This window comes from Pinus tabuliformis, chromosome 2_2 (assembly GCF_031772625.1).
Source record: "Pinus tabuliformis cultivar Carrire ecotype Pingquan chromosome 2_2, CPIR1, whole genome shotgun sequence".
Lineage (NCBI taxonomy): Eukaryota > Viridiplantae > Streptophyta > Pinopsida > Pinales > Pinaceae > Pinus > Pinus tabuliformis.
The window spans coordinates 477,044,770-477,060,128 of NC_142300.1; the positions used below are offsets into that span (position 1 = coordinate 477,044,770).

Below are 15,359 nucleotides of genomic sequence, written 5' to 3' on the forward strand. Positions count from 1 at the left end.
TTATATATAAAATAAAAATCTAGAAAAAAACTCGGAAAAAGTGATATATAATAAATTCCCATCAAAATAATTTTTTCTAAAAATAATATGCTACCAATTTCCACTAAAATGATCAGTTAGACTAAGCTGGGAGGAAATGGGTATAGAGGTTGTTGCAATGAAGATCAATGAACATGGCAGATACAAAAGATGTTGTAGTGAAAATAAGAAACATCTGAGATAAAGAATGCATTAAATTTGGCGAACTGCAAGGGACCAGAGCACAGGTAGGTCTACTGCAAATCGATTCCAAACACCAATCTATAATTTTAGTTTGACAAACGCTGAAAAAGACGTGTACCAAATAGAAGTAATAATATCAAAGATATTTGTATTTCCAATAAAAGCACTATGAAAGTAATATATATGTATATACATATACACATTAAATGCTTACTAAGTAGATAGGTTGATGTAAGTGTAAGATGATTTAGTTTACTTGTATGTTTTGGAAGATTTTCTGGCATATTTTTTTAATCTAATTATTTAGAATTTGGTAAAAATTTATTTGAATCAGTTTGATCAATAAATTTTTCACAATATTTATAATCTAAGTGTTTTAAATGTTTTTCAAAAGGTTAAATTATAATTAAAAACCATTTTAAATAACAAAAATTTAATCAAAAAGTCGAGAATTCCATCCGAAAACTCCAGAATATTTAGACAACACCATCTTTAATTGCATACCCTTGCTATTATAGTTTCTATCAATATTTACATGGATGGCCAGATTACCTTGATCAAACAACATCCTGAAAAGGATTTACAGAGGTTGGGTTATCAGAGATACGGCTACTAGTACAAAACACATCCGCTATATTTCACTGAGCTTCTTCAGACTGATGTATCACGCCATTGGCCGCGGGCGCGGGCATGGGCTTGGGTGTTGGGATGGGTTTCTTACCCCAATAACCAGACGACGATCTATGAAGCGGCAACGAAAGGAGCCCTCATGAGTGGTGGGAGAGCAGAGGCATGATTTCTGCTCCGATTTTGGAGAAGAAACGCTCGTCGCAACATCTTCTGATGACAAAGTGATGCTCATATACTTTGGCGATCTTGTTCCCGCCTCTGACTTCAAACCGTGGCCATGAACAGTCAAAGACGCCATTCCCCTGCAGCAAAGCAACGCAAGGAGACGAAGAAGATGATAATAATAAGAGGGTATATGCAAAGTTCAGAAGCCCAGGACTGAGAAAAAGAGAGAACCTGAAAAGGCGTCACTGCCCCGGAAAAGGGAATTAGTAGGCAATAGAGAAAAGGTGTCACTGCCCCGGAGCTTGGTGAACCACAAGGCATCCGGCGAGCGTGTTTATATAGAAATTCTTCTGTCGGTTAACAATAATGGAAGGGGGAGGTGGGTTTCGCCCTTATCTTCACATCTTCTGGCTCGTTCGCTCTGCCGGCCTCCTCCAAAAGCTTCGCGCTCATGGCTCCCGACAAACGCGGAAAGGAGGGCCCCGGGCCCTTGTTTTTACACGAACACGCGTATAATATCGTATCGTCTCACCGTCCCCCAGTGTGGATTCGAGGCCCCTGAAAGTTTGGATTTGAAGTTTTTGTCTTATCTCATGAGGAAGTATGCTTCCAAGTTTAATCAATGGGTATTCCTACTAAGATGTGTTTTTTCCATAAAGAAGTGCCCCAATTACCTTTAGCGATAAAGGCAATCTTGCATAGGCTTCTACTAATTTCCTCACTAAATGTTCAAAGCAGTTGTCTATAACGCGACTTTTTGAAAGCTTTTCTGGCGGGTTTTTCCGGTCGAAATCCGGCAAGAATTTATTGGAATCGCAAGTTTGATAGCTAGTTTCTGCACAATGAAAGCGTCCCAGGGGTTTTCCAGGGCGCTGAATCCAAATATGCAGTTAAAAAACCATTTTAACTGCAACAAATCAAGATTTAGCCTCAATTTCTTCCGCCGGATTCCGTCACCGAAATCTCCAAAAAGTCGCATTATAGACAACTCCATGTTCAAATTATAAGGGTGAATGTGGTTAGTTGAGAGAATGCAAATAGAAGAGTAAAAGAGAATGTTGTTTAGTAAGTCCAACAAGGTTATATATTGATGACTTTTCAACTCATGAACTTAGAGGAACACCTTTGTTCTTAGATGTAATTAGTATTAAGCTATCGAAAATAGAAGCATATACTTCCTTCGATGCATGGGCATGTGTATGATTAATTGCTTTGAATTTCATCAATGCAGCTTTGGACTTGTCTTCATTGTCCTTACTTTCTTCTCCCTTTTGCTTAGCATGAATTCCAGAGGCTTTATCTATAGACTTCCCCATTGCATTGTTTGGCCATGTCATGCCTTAGGTCATGAAAACATGGAACCTTTCATGCAAAAACCTCTACTTTGCATGATGACCTCGATCTCATTGCAAATTCAAGGTGAATGCCTTCTTTATATTGTGAGACCTTGCCACAATGGGAAGTTAATAGTGAAAGGTTAGCCAAATTAGAAGACAAATGGCCAATTCTAAGTGGCTTTGGTAGATGATGAAGCCCAGTGGGGATATGACCCCTAAAAGAATGGCTTCTATGTAAATATAATTATTATTTTTAATAAAATAAAACAAAATAAATAATAATTAAATCGTAATAAATTATTATTTTTTAAAAGTCTGGAAAATTCTACCATATTAATGATTATATGCTTGCCTATTTTTTAACAATCTTAAACCCTCTTATTGATTATCCTAATTCAACATGAAATTTTGAATAAAATTCTTCCACACAATACAATAAATGAAATAATAATACAATGACTAACGTAGAGTAGTTTACACAGCTTGATATTTCTCGTGGAATTCGCATAGATTGCTCCTGATACTGCACCAGCTTCAATAACTACTTGCAAATGTGTTATTATTATCTTCTTTCAATTAAGGCCAGGTATGTTACACTGGTCCATGGGCTTAATTGCTCTTTCTAATATCAAAAGGCTTTTCTAGAGGCCAATATAGGGGGTTTATTGGCATATAGACATATTGTTTGGGGTTTTTTCACCATTCTTTGCCTGCACATATCTGTTTAGGCATATACTTCTATGGGCTTATACGAGTATTAGCATGATAATTCTCAAACTCGTGCTGACAGAATTCTGCCACATTTTATTGATATTTGCTCTCGCTATTTACATATATTGCATATTCACCACCCACTTTCAACCTCCTTTCTTTCGACCATATGCCGTCCGATTTTGACCCCATTTGGGAATTTTTTATCTGCAAATTCTTCTGGGCTGTGCTCCTTCTTGAATTTAAACACTTTCATCCTGCATTGGCACCAATGGACCAACTCCATCATTATTTCTAGACCATGTAAGAATTTTGATTTTCGCATTTGTAACTATTGGATGACGTGTTGGGTGTTATTGTTGTTGTTGTTGTGGGGGACTGTGGGTCTTCCATTTTACTATTATTTTCTTGCCATCTCTCTGGCTTTGCTACTTGATTCATCGATCCATTGGTGTTGGGCTTTCCCTGGTTAATTTCTGGTTGTTAGGTTTCTGCTTTCACTGGCATCTGTCTTAATTCACGGGCTATGAGGGACTGTGGGCTTTCCATTTACTATTTTTACCTTGCTTCCTCTTTGGTATTACTGGTTTCGACGGGCCACCGGTGCTGGGCTCCCTTCGGTTATTTTCTGACTGCCAGAACACTGCTTTTTCTAGCTGTCATCAAAATTATCGGCAGGTTGGTGGCATGTACCACCTTACAACACATCACATTTATGGCCACACGTCATCCGGATGCTTTACCATGTGATCTCACACCTTGCTCATCACTTCAAATCTAGCAGATTATTCCTTGTGTCAGTATCCTTCACATTTTCCCATTTTGGATGACCTTCTTGTGATGTCCTGATCCTTTAAGGGCTGGATGATTTAATCCCCACATGCTCTCTCTCCCTCATGAATGAAGCTTTCCTGATCCCGAGGTACGGAGTGATTAATTTAGGACATTCTTTCCTGATTTTCCCATCTACTTTAGTGCACTTCTCATTTACTCAGTTAGAGGGGCCTATGAGTACTATCTCTGTGCTTTCTCTTTACAACTTGGATTATGGAGGGTCTGGCATCTGACGTATATGCCAATGAGGCTCTCATCTGAGCCACCATGGATGCTAAGTCTCTTCAAAAAAGCACATATGGCTACAAACGTCGTAGTGGACCACACTCCCTCAATGCATGGCACACTATCCTAGGGGATGACTGGGTGCTAGATGGTACTCATGCACTTCCTATTCCAGAAGGTGGCGTGCATGCAATTCATGGTCGACATTCCAAGCATCAATCTATTAAAACCATCACCCCACCTCTAGCACTGGCTTTGGATAATGCTACTATTTTTGATCGTATTACCAACCTCTAGAAACGGGCTCTCATCAACAAGTGGTACTTTTCTGAAATGGGTGACTCTGAGATGCATAATTGGGTCGAAAAGAAATGAAAATCGATGCTTGGGTACTTGCCTACTGTTGTTCTCCTGTTGAAAGGCTGGTATAGCTTTCATTTTCTCAGTCAGGAGGACTTGGAGAAAATCAAAGCTATCCTATGGATAAATGGAAAGAGCTTCTTTGGCTCTCCATTCATGGTATATTGGTATAATCCACTTCATAACACGTCGCAGAACAAGTTGATCTGGGTAAAATTTCCTGGCTTGCCAATTGAGTTATGGACTAAGCAGGCTTTAATGGATATTGGCAATGCAATTGGAAAATTTGTTTATGTTGACCCGCGCTATCTGGGGGCACTAGATAAAAGAGTCACCAGTATACTTATTGAGAAAGAGTATCGGGGGGGTTTTCCGGACCACATTGAACTACACTAGGGTGACACCCAATTATCACAAACGCTGGACTACTAGGGGGTACCCTTCAGGTGCTCGTTCTACCACCATACTAGACATCTGATGGCATAGTGCCCTCGTCGACCGAGAGGTCATTTGCATGGTCAGAAATGTTACGGTGGTTCCTCGATGTTAGACTCTGGAAAGGGTCATCTTGGTTCGAATGGGTAACATGGTGCTCCACATTGGCAATAGACAGGTATGCTACGTGGCCCTAATTCTAACTGACCTCGTGCTTTTGGCTCTTCTCCCATTTCGGTTCCATCTTCCCCAATAACCTTTGCCAAATCTGATTTTCCGGTTCTCGTTAGTCTTGTCCCATGCATTCTTCAACATTCTCTGAGGCCTTACTCCTATCAGAAAATACCTTCTCCATTTTCGACACCCCATCCATACCATGACATTCTATCCACCTCACATATCTCGTACGTTCCTTCACCATCACCCTCCCACTTCCATAATAGGGGTAAGGGTCTTAGGAATAATGTCACGCCACCTAATTCACCACTACCCTCTCCTACTAACTCTGTTGGTAGTGACCTGGACTTCCTTTTACAAAGGAAGATGCTGGATTTATGCACTCTCACCATTCATAAACCGTTTCAATACCAGGGGTTAATACCATGATATTAGCCCACAATATTGAGCGGAGTAATGATTATTTGATCCCGCCCAAGAATACCATGGGTCCTAAGTAGTTTTGGTCTGAGGTATTGAGAAAGGCCTAAAACTATATAAGGAGGAGAAGATCATAAGGCCACTTTGTGCAAGTGAAAATGGTCTCTAAGGAATACTTCTATTTGAAGTATATTTTATGTTGCATGGGCTATGTTGGTGATTTGATCTAAAATATTTTGTGCACCTTGAATTCAATGTTGGATCAAGATCATGAGACCTGAAATGACTTATCATTGAATGATCGGATATTGGTTTGGCCAGATCTAATTGTGTGCACCTATTTTATTCTTTGAATGTCATGATCTGGGTTTGTCTGAAGTTCGGAATAACAGCGAAGTTATGAGTTAATATTTGCATATCTGTACACTGGGTCGCTTTGGTGAAGTTGCGTATACATGCTGGTTCGTCTCTTCCAAGTACTGGATGCAAAAGAAAAGTATGTTGTTCAGAGATGACTAATCTATTTGATGAGTATTGTTGTTTTACTGTTGTCTGTCAATGAATTCTTCTTAGATCTAAATGTAAAACTGAATGCATAAGGAGTTTGATATCTAATTGATTGATTGTATAAGTGAGAAGGGTGATCTCTGCTACTTCCTATGTAAGGCTCTGTAAATTGACAGTAGATGTTCAATATATTGCTGGTTGGTACAGACTTAATTCAGAAGTTTTATATTTCAGTAGTTTTGAAGGTATATGCAAGTTTGATTAAAGGAAGTAGCGTATACATGTAGGTTGGGTTCAGTAAAGTAGCGTATACATTCTGATGCATGATTTTTGAGGTTGCAGTTGGTTCTGAATGATGATGCAGGTTTTTGGGTTTAGCACAGTGTTCTAGTGACAATGATCTGATTGTTGGTTGATGCAGTTTGAGTTTCAAAGTTTCTGATGGGTCCAGTATGAAAATTTGATGAAACGAGGCCTTCATGTGTATTGTTGTGTACCAGGAGCATCTAGTCTAAAAATTTATGAAACGTGGTCCCTGGAGGAAGAGAGAAGGTCATAACCTTCTGTAGGTCGGCGCCTACATACTAGTAAACACATTGGCTAGTACAAGAGCTAGGGGGTTGTAGCTCCCTTCCAATAGAAGTTGGAAAATGAGAGAAGGTTGTAGCCTTCTACAGGTGGGTGCCTACGTAATGGTATGAGTCTGCACCAGTACAAGATATTAAACATATTTTCTTATTATTAAAAGAAGACAGAGATGACATCAGTAGGTGGTTTTCACCCATATTGGGTTTCCATCTTAAATCTCGGTGTTCATGTGTGTTGCTTATGTGTGATGGTTTATTCTATTTTTACTGCACTGTTTAATAAGTTACTGATGCACTGGTTATATATCAACACATGATAAATTAACTAAATCACAAGTTCTCTGGGTATACGCTGGTTTCACTAATCACAGTAGCATGTACACGCTAGTTCACTTCACAGAAGTAGCGTATGCAAATCTGTTTGGGAAATGATAAATTATTTATCTTTTAATACTGATTCACCCACCCCCCCTAGTATTATTTCCAACAGAACGTGCAAAGAAAATACAGTGTCAAGAAAAATTTGAGAGGTAGAATATATCTAAAAGAGAAGGATTCATATAAGGGGTAAAATTTGATGAGTCCCCTACCCATCAATGAATTTTTTTTATGACGGTTTTATTTTTAAATTTCCTTTCACATGAATTTTAATATTTATTTTTATACTACCTAATATTTTTCATATAAAAGCATAATTAATGAAAATTCATCACTTTTTATTCTAGAAATGCATTCATCAGGAATTGACTAACTATTAGTCTTTTTGGCTTTGCATTTTATTACTAGAATTTGGTGAGTAAAAATTGTCAAAATCTCAATTTTGTGTTATTTGAAATGCATTTTTCAATATATAAATGGATTCAACATCATCAAGAACCCCCAAGCACCCATATTTTGAAAATTTGTTAGCTCAACATTTGGGTTTCATAAATTTTGGCCAGATTTTAATTAGATTTGATTGGAAAACATCACTGGAAAATAAGTTAAAAGTCTAATATTTAGCTTATTTCCATTCATAATAATCAAAATAATGTTAGTTCAAGCATTTCTTCTAACTTCTGCAAATTATGTTCATAATTTCTCTACATGAAAATAGTGAATGTATATATTGTTGCAACTAAATTAGATAATAAAATTCAACTTAATAGAAATTGAAATACACATACCTTGTTTTCCATTTAAGTCACTTCAATGCCAATCCCATTAAAACAACAATATTTGTGAAATATGATTCAAACAAAAAACATATTGTGCATGAGTTATGTAAATGTTCAAAAATTGCATTCAATATCATCATGTAAATGAACTAAATTTTGGATAGTTTCACCAAAAGAGGTAATTGTCAAAACACAACACCATTATAAACATAAAAATAAAAGAAAAAACTTTAAATATTTGAGATTCTTCTTTCTTTAGCATCTTTCCAGATGACATATACCCTATCCCATTCCACCATCAACAAATCAAGCCTAATCAGGGACACTCGCAACAAGGCATCCAATGCAGCTAATTACAGTTTTGTTCTTCGACCATCCTTTATTATGATATGTCCTGAAAATCTTCTCTCACATGCAATTGTACTTGCAGGAATAGTAAGTATTGTTTGTCATAACTTTGACATGTTAGGAAAATTTGTATGCAACCCTGTAACATAAAAGAATCCCCCAAGAAACTTTCATGGATGATCCCTCATAGTTAACACAAAGAGTGTCAACAAATGGATGCAACTCTTTCAAACAAACTTCAAAATCAAATGTTGTTTTGTTTTCTTCACTTTCACAATAAGGACGTTGTAAGTGTTGATTTTTTTTTCGAGCCAATGCTTTGAATTTATTTCTTTTCCATGAACACCCTCGAAATAATGGCAAGGGATAAACAACCTTGCTAAGTTTAAAAATGTAAGATTAGGGAATCTTTCATTCAAACTCTCTACAAGAGTTTGAACATAATCTTTTGCAAGTTGTTTGTAACTCTCAACTGAATCTTCAATACAAGTTTTCCATGATTGTTTTTGTATATCAACACAATCACCATATGCATGTGGAATTGCTACAAATCGTAATTCATGCCTGTGAACAAGCCCCTCCTTGTCACAAATTTCTAGAAATCCAAATTTAGAGGCACCTAAACATTTAGATAAATAACATGTGTCATCTTCAAATGTGTCACTTCTTAAAAACCACCTTTTGAAAGTGTTTACAGTGACATCTATGGTTGCCCCTAAAGAGGTGACATCAACGTACTCTTCTTGGAATTTCTTTTTGAACTTGTCTAATTCACACATTATATCTACAAGCATATGTAAACAAAATTGTACTGAATCAATCCCTACCTTATCATACCATGAGTATTTTATTTCATTTTTCCACAATGTTAATATGGGAGGCATAAGTATATCGAGTCTTTCAATGAATTGTCCCCTTGAAAGCCATCTAAATCCATGAGTTTGAAGATCTTGAAGAGTTTCAAGTTACATAAGTTCGTGTAGAGCAATAAGTGGAGTATTTATTTTCCTAGAATTTTTCACCCAAGAATACACCTTATTTGCTAAATTGTCAAAAAAAAAAATCAGGTATTCTTTTTGAAGCATTTGAAGTGGCTAAAGCTTCACCATGAGCAATGCAATGAAAACCTACAATAGGAGGTACATCATTCTTCAAGAAAGTAATAAAACCATTTTCATTACCAACCATTGAAGAAGCACCATCTGTGGAAACTCCTATCAATCTTTCATTTAAAATACCCCTTGATTCCATTAAATGTTTGATTGCATCATAAGTTGTTTTCCCTCTTCCATCACAAACATTTATGAGCTTTAAAAGCTATGAAATTGGAGGCTCCAATTGTTTTGAGTTTAAACATGTGGCATAAACCAAAATATGTTTCTCTAAGCTATGATCTGTACTTTCATCTAGTGTAACAACCTTGATGAAAATTCAATGTAATAGAAGTTAATAAAAGAAAAACAATAACCATGGTTATGGGACACTTATTCCAAGTTGAATGTTGGGAAAAAACATCCTAGTGTGGTTGTTCATTTGGTTTATTATGGCTAAGGAAATTGGCAATGGCAATTGCAAAGGCTTTGGAAATGCATGAGGCATTAATTGGCATTTTATTTATGAAAATAATGGAAAATAAGAGAAAAGGGAGGTGAAAGGTCACGGGTTAGAAATTAAGGAAAATAATGGAAAAATGAATAAATTATAGGTCTCATTGATAAAAAGGCTTATGAGGATCAGTTGGTAGCTTTTGATTCAGACTTTTGTCATTCATTTTTGGAGCTCTCTAACTATTCTCTCTCTCACACACTCTTGGACACTTAGAGTTCTCTTGGAGCACTTCAACATTGGATCAAGGAACATAAAGAAGGCAAGGGGAAGAAAAGATCAAGAAAGGAAGAGCAGGTTCAAGAAGCTACAACGAGATTATTTGCAAGTATCAATTTGCATGTATGATTTCCTTGCTAGATTTAGCATGCATGGTTATGCATGTGTGTTCATGATTCTCTGGCTGTCATGGGAATGGGTTTTCCTAGGTGCGGCAGTGTTGAGCCTTTCCATTTTCCAATAGCCATGGTGTGATGGGGTTCTCATGCTTTGGTTGAGTTGTATCATTGGATGGATTTGAAACTGAGTGAGGTGGATCTCTAAAAGGAAGAAAACATGGTCTAGTGATCCCTTAACGAGACTGTGGATTGCGGTAAAGTATTGGCCTAGTAACGCTTCAACCGGATGGTGGTTTGTGGTAAAGCTGGATTTTATGCTGCCTCAGTGGGCCTAGGAATCCTTGGCCGATGAATGGCGGGATATATGGTAAAGTCTAGAGATTGGTGTGTCGATTATGGCCTAGCAATCCTTGAATCGGGCTATGGATTGCAATAAAGCCTAAAGACTAGGAGACACTAAAATTCCTTACGGTGTAGGTGGACAAATCTAGTGGCATCCATGCTTATTTGGTTTTCTTTGGTTATGAATCCCACATTCATGCTTGGAATATGGCACGAGGGTGATTGGATGAAAGAAAGATTTGGTTTAGCCAATCTATAGTCGAGTGGTTCGTGGAAGTCCTAAACTTGGTTGGCTTTTGCATTCCTTAATATGATTTCCTTATCCTTGGTATTTCATGTGTAAATGTACTGGTTTATATGTGGATTCTATGGTTGTTGTATCCTTATTTTTTTTTATTTATATGTTGGTTATGAGTATGATTTATGACAGTGATGATGTATGGAACTCATCATATTTTTATTTGTAAATGATGGACAATGAATATATGACATAATAGATGATAATGCAGCTAATGTGATAAGGCATCAATGCTTCTTAGCGATTTTCAAATAATTATGGGACCCCTATGCTCAGATAGATATGTTATGACCTGTAGAATGCATATTTGTGACATGTTTGTCAAAATGTTTGTCATGGCTAGTAGGGGTCCAATCAAGTCTTTCTTGAAGTATTTGCATTTGTATCATTGTTTCAATGTTATTTTTCATTTATGGAAGTTTCATGAAGTTTTGGGCAGTGACCTGAGACCTGGCCCTAAAATGTTGGCACATAATCTGAGGTTGTTGGCTCTAAACTAGATAAAAAATACCCCAGTCAGTGGCATCCCTCATTGTGAGGGCAACTGGAGGGTCCCAGTCGCATGCATGCTCATTTCATTAGAGAAAATGAGGCTCTAGACCAGTAAGATGTTGATTTTCCTCAGGGGTTAGTCACCTAGGAAGGTTGGTTGGCTCTTGGAGGTTTTGTAGCATGTGTAGAAGGCTACATTGGTTTTTTTTGTCAGTTCCACTTCCTTAAGTGTACATGGGGAGTTGAATAAGATCATAGTAGCATCTCATCACATGCTTACCCTAGCGAAACAATTAACTTGGGTAAATGTGGGAGGAGGGTGTTATAGAGTGGTGTCAGAGCATGGTTCAACCCTTGGGCTGGATGGGAGTGTGTTGGTCATGCATACATGTTGGTTGCATATGTTTTCCTTATTCCTGTGGTCTATGTACTTGTTGTGTATGCATGGTGTTGGTCATGGTTGCAGTTGCGTCACCATGTGAAAATTGATGGTGTTGTTGCTAGATGTCATCTTTGCATCCTGCCATCAGTGATAAAAAAATCCTCTTTTCATATCATTTTAAGGGTCCCACACATAAATTTTTTATCATTCCACTAGGTCATGCAAAAAATTAGTCACTAATGGTATTCCTAGTCCAAAAACATCACTCTTCCCTATATGTGATTACTTTCTCGCATAGTTTCATATCTTGTTGACTGTACATCATCCATAAAGTTATTTTTATCATGCCATCTATATCAGTCATGAGGTCATTATGTCATCTTGAAATTTAGTCCTTCAAGGTCTCATTAGGTATTTTAGGGTTTTTTAAGGTTTCATTAGGTCATTAGGGTTGCCAAGCTTCCATTCCATGGCATAAGACCAGCAAGTAAATGGTGATCAAATAACATCCCTTCACCATGTGAAGATGATTTGTAAATAGAAATGCTTATTTCATTATGTAATTTTATGACTTTCAAATGTAATATTTTCATGATCCCAAGCTGTTAACTCAGTGTTCCAAAGATGCCAGACCATCAAAATATCAATTTGTCAAAGGAAATAGTCAAGTGAAAGGGTAAAGTTTCAAAGGGTTAAGTGCATGCCAAAGGGAGTTGTCTTTTCCCAAGGGTGTCCAAATCATCATTTTCCACAAGCACTAAACCCTAATTTCCTCACACATTGAGCTAGGGTTGGCAAAGGAATCAGAGACATCTGAGTATATGAGGCATAAGAGAGGCCATTTAAGCAAGTATGAGGACATTCCAACTCATAAACATCATGTCTCCATCATTTTTCAAGAAGTTATTCCAAGGGACAAATCATTTGCCACACATAGGGCCTGTTTTTCTTCAAACTATGTTTTGGACCAAACAGGGATGAATTTGGCAAAAGTGAGAGAAGTTTTTGTCCATAATAGGTGAAGGATGAAAAACCTCCTTCATGTTTTACACATGTGTCATGGTTTTATAGAAATATCAAAAATACAGTTGCTACAAGAGAGTCGCTGCACTTCTGGAGTAACTTTGGGAAAATAAATTTTTCTCCTAGCTGGAGTGTCCAAATGAATTTCTTGATGAGTCAAATGATAACTAGAGAAAAATATCTTTCCAATGCGCTATCATGGGCTCAATTGGGAGTTGATTAAAACCTCCAAAAGTTTCCTGCAAGAGAACACTTCATTTTTGCACCCTCATTCTGCACTTTTTGACTAGTCTTGGGAGAATTGACTTTTTAGGGACTATAATTAATCATTTTCAGTTCTTGATAGGTCCATTGTCTATCCAAGAGAGAGACCTTTCCAAAAAGCTATCATGGGCTTAATTTGGACACTGGGAAGGCAGTTAAAATCAACATGTAAGTTGGAGGGCGCGTTTAAGCGAGGTGTTGCGCATGTAGGCGGGGTGCTGCACAAGCAAGCGAGACGCTGCACATACAGTTGGAGCACTGCGCATACAGCCTGCGTGCCTGTGTATTTTTGTACGGTGTTGTGCATATAACAGGGCACTGTGCACCTATACATGAAGCTGTGCATAGGGTCGACAACCATCAAAACCATCCTAACAACCATTGAAATCACTCCTTTTGCTACCTAGAGCCTCAAGCAAGTAAGTATACTCCCTAAAATATCCTCCCAGCACTCATTACAAGATTTTTAAGTTGGTTTTATATTAAAGTTTTCAAACCCTAGGTTGTCTAAAAGCCCTCCCTGCTTATCATTTTCCGATTCATTCCCACATCTTGTTGTCATATCCCTAAATATCATCCCTATTCCCTATTCCCTACTGTCAAATACACTTATCCCCTATACCCTAGTCCCCAAACAAAATCCCTAAACCCTTACTTACAAAATAGTCCCTACTAAAAAATACCCCCCTTTCTCACTCTCACATCGTACATATCTCATTCTACATCACACAAACTCCTCTCCCCTTCCCCTATCCCTACTCACCATAAATCCCACTTAATGATTACCTTCTATAGGGTTTCTAAAGCTTCAAACTCAAAAACATGGATAAAGAAGATAAAGATTATGAGGAGGAGGAAAACAATGGCAGTGAAAGCGAGGAAGATGAACCTCAGCATCAGAGAAAACCACATAAGGGAGGCATAATTATCAGAGAGGGCCTAGAAAGTTGTTTGCAGCGGATATGCAAGTTTTTACTCCACCTGATGTGGAAGGGGCCTTGCCTTCTTCATCAGCTCATAGGCAAATGCTTGCTCCACAAACTATGGAAGCGGCTTTGCCTTCTTCATCAACACAATAGGTACAATAGGTGCAGCAGGTGCATAAAGGGAAGGAAAAGATGTTGGAGGAAGTCCTCAATGATGAAGAGGAAAGGGAATTTGATTTGATGGAACATGATGAACCAGAACAACCACACATTCATCATGGCATTGAGATAGTCGACTTGGAGGCTCAAGATGAGGCGACAAATGAAAATCATAAAGGAAAAAGATGCACAGATCCAAGCACTAATGGAAAACTTGGCGAGAGCTAAGTATGTCATTTCAAACCTTGAGCAAGAGAACAAGCAGCTAAGTGACAAACAGGTCCTCATGGAGCTAGAACTTCTCAAAGCCAAGAGACAAGATGACAAAGGCAAATCAGTAATGCAAGAGAAAGAGACCCCAGCCACCTTGACTACAGAACAAAGGCTTGAAAAGGAGATTGAGGAGGATAGAGAAACATGGCTTGACTGGGTCAATTTGCATTTGAAGAAGCTGCTAAAAAGGGCTAACAGGGACAATCAAATCATTAGGAACATGGCTCGCCATTACAGGACCCGGAACAAGATTTGTAACATAAGAGTCAAGCAAATGAAGACAAGGCTAAAACAAGCCCTCAAAGGAAAAAAGGAGGGTGATAGACTTATGTTGCTTGTTGAAGCTTCCTTGGTTGACCAAGACACTTGATGGTGGTGTTCTCCCACAGATTTTGAGCAAGTTTTGAGAATTTTTTCATTTTTGAAGAATTTAGCCGTTTTTGACTCAGAAATTTTGGCTCTATATCCAATGGCAAAAATAAGACCACCATTGGATTCCTAATGATTTAAGCATGCTCCTTATGCATTTTCTAATCTTTTGGAGCAAAACTGGTCAGCCAAAAGGTCAAAAAACACCCAAAAATTCATGTTTTTGCCCCTGTTTTGACCATGGTGTTGCACATAGAATCCGTCTTGGGAGAATTAGTTTTTGAGGGGTCAAATCAACTCCAAATGGGAAACTAAAGGAAGATTTGGAAAGTAGTCAGGACAGGCTTTCTAATGAGCTATCATGAGCTGAATTTGCATACGGGAAGGCCTCCAAAATGGCCCTGCAAAAAGTGTTGCACATAGCCTTTTAACAGTGCGCATAGGACAATTTTCTGCTATATTTTCACTTTACTGTGCCATGACTGTAAATTTTGGGTTTTCTCTCATGGATGATGTTTTTACTGATGTAAATGGTGACTAGGCATGTAAATAAGATGAATATTGGTTACCAGAGGGTAGATTCATTGGATCAAAAGCTCTCTTGAAGTCAAATGAATCAATTTCCTCCCTTTTAGAGGCAAGTTGTTAGGGTTGCCTAGATTCCAGTTTCTGGTTCAGCTTTTGATGGATTAGTTCCTCATCCTAGGGATTCGACCCCTGAGGATGGGAGGAGGTTGAATTGAGTTCTATATCTTCTTTTTCTTTCTCATTGT

The 15,359-nt window shown here is 37.9% G+C and overlaps 1 pseudogene across 1 annotated transcript; it reads right to left on the reverse strand.

Moving 5' to 3' along the window:
• Window positions 1–711: 711 nt before the first annotated feature.
• Window positions 712–1,392, reverse strand: LOC149193410 (uncharacterized; annotated as a pseudogene). The gene is made up of 2 exons (XR_016254948.1): window positions 1,249–1,392; window positions 712–1,154 (listed from the first exon to the last, which is right to left on the reverse strand). The product of XR_016254948.1 is annotated as an uncharacterized LOC149193410 (transcript).
• Window positions 1,393–15,359: the final 13,967 nt, after the last annotated feature.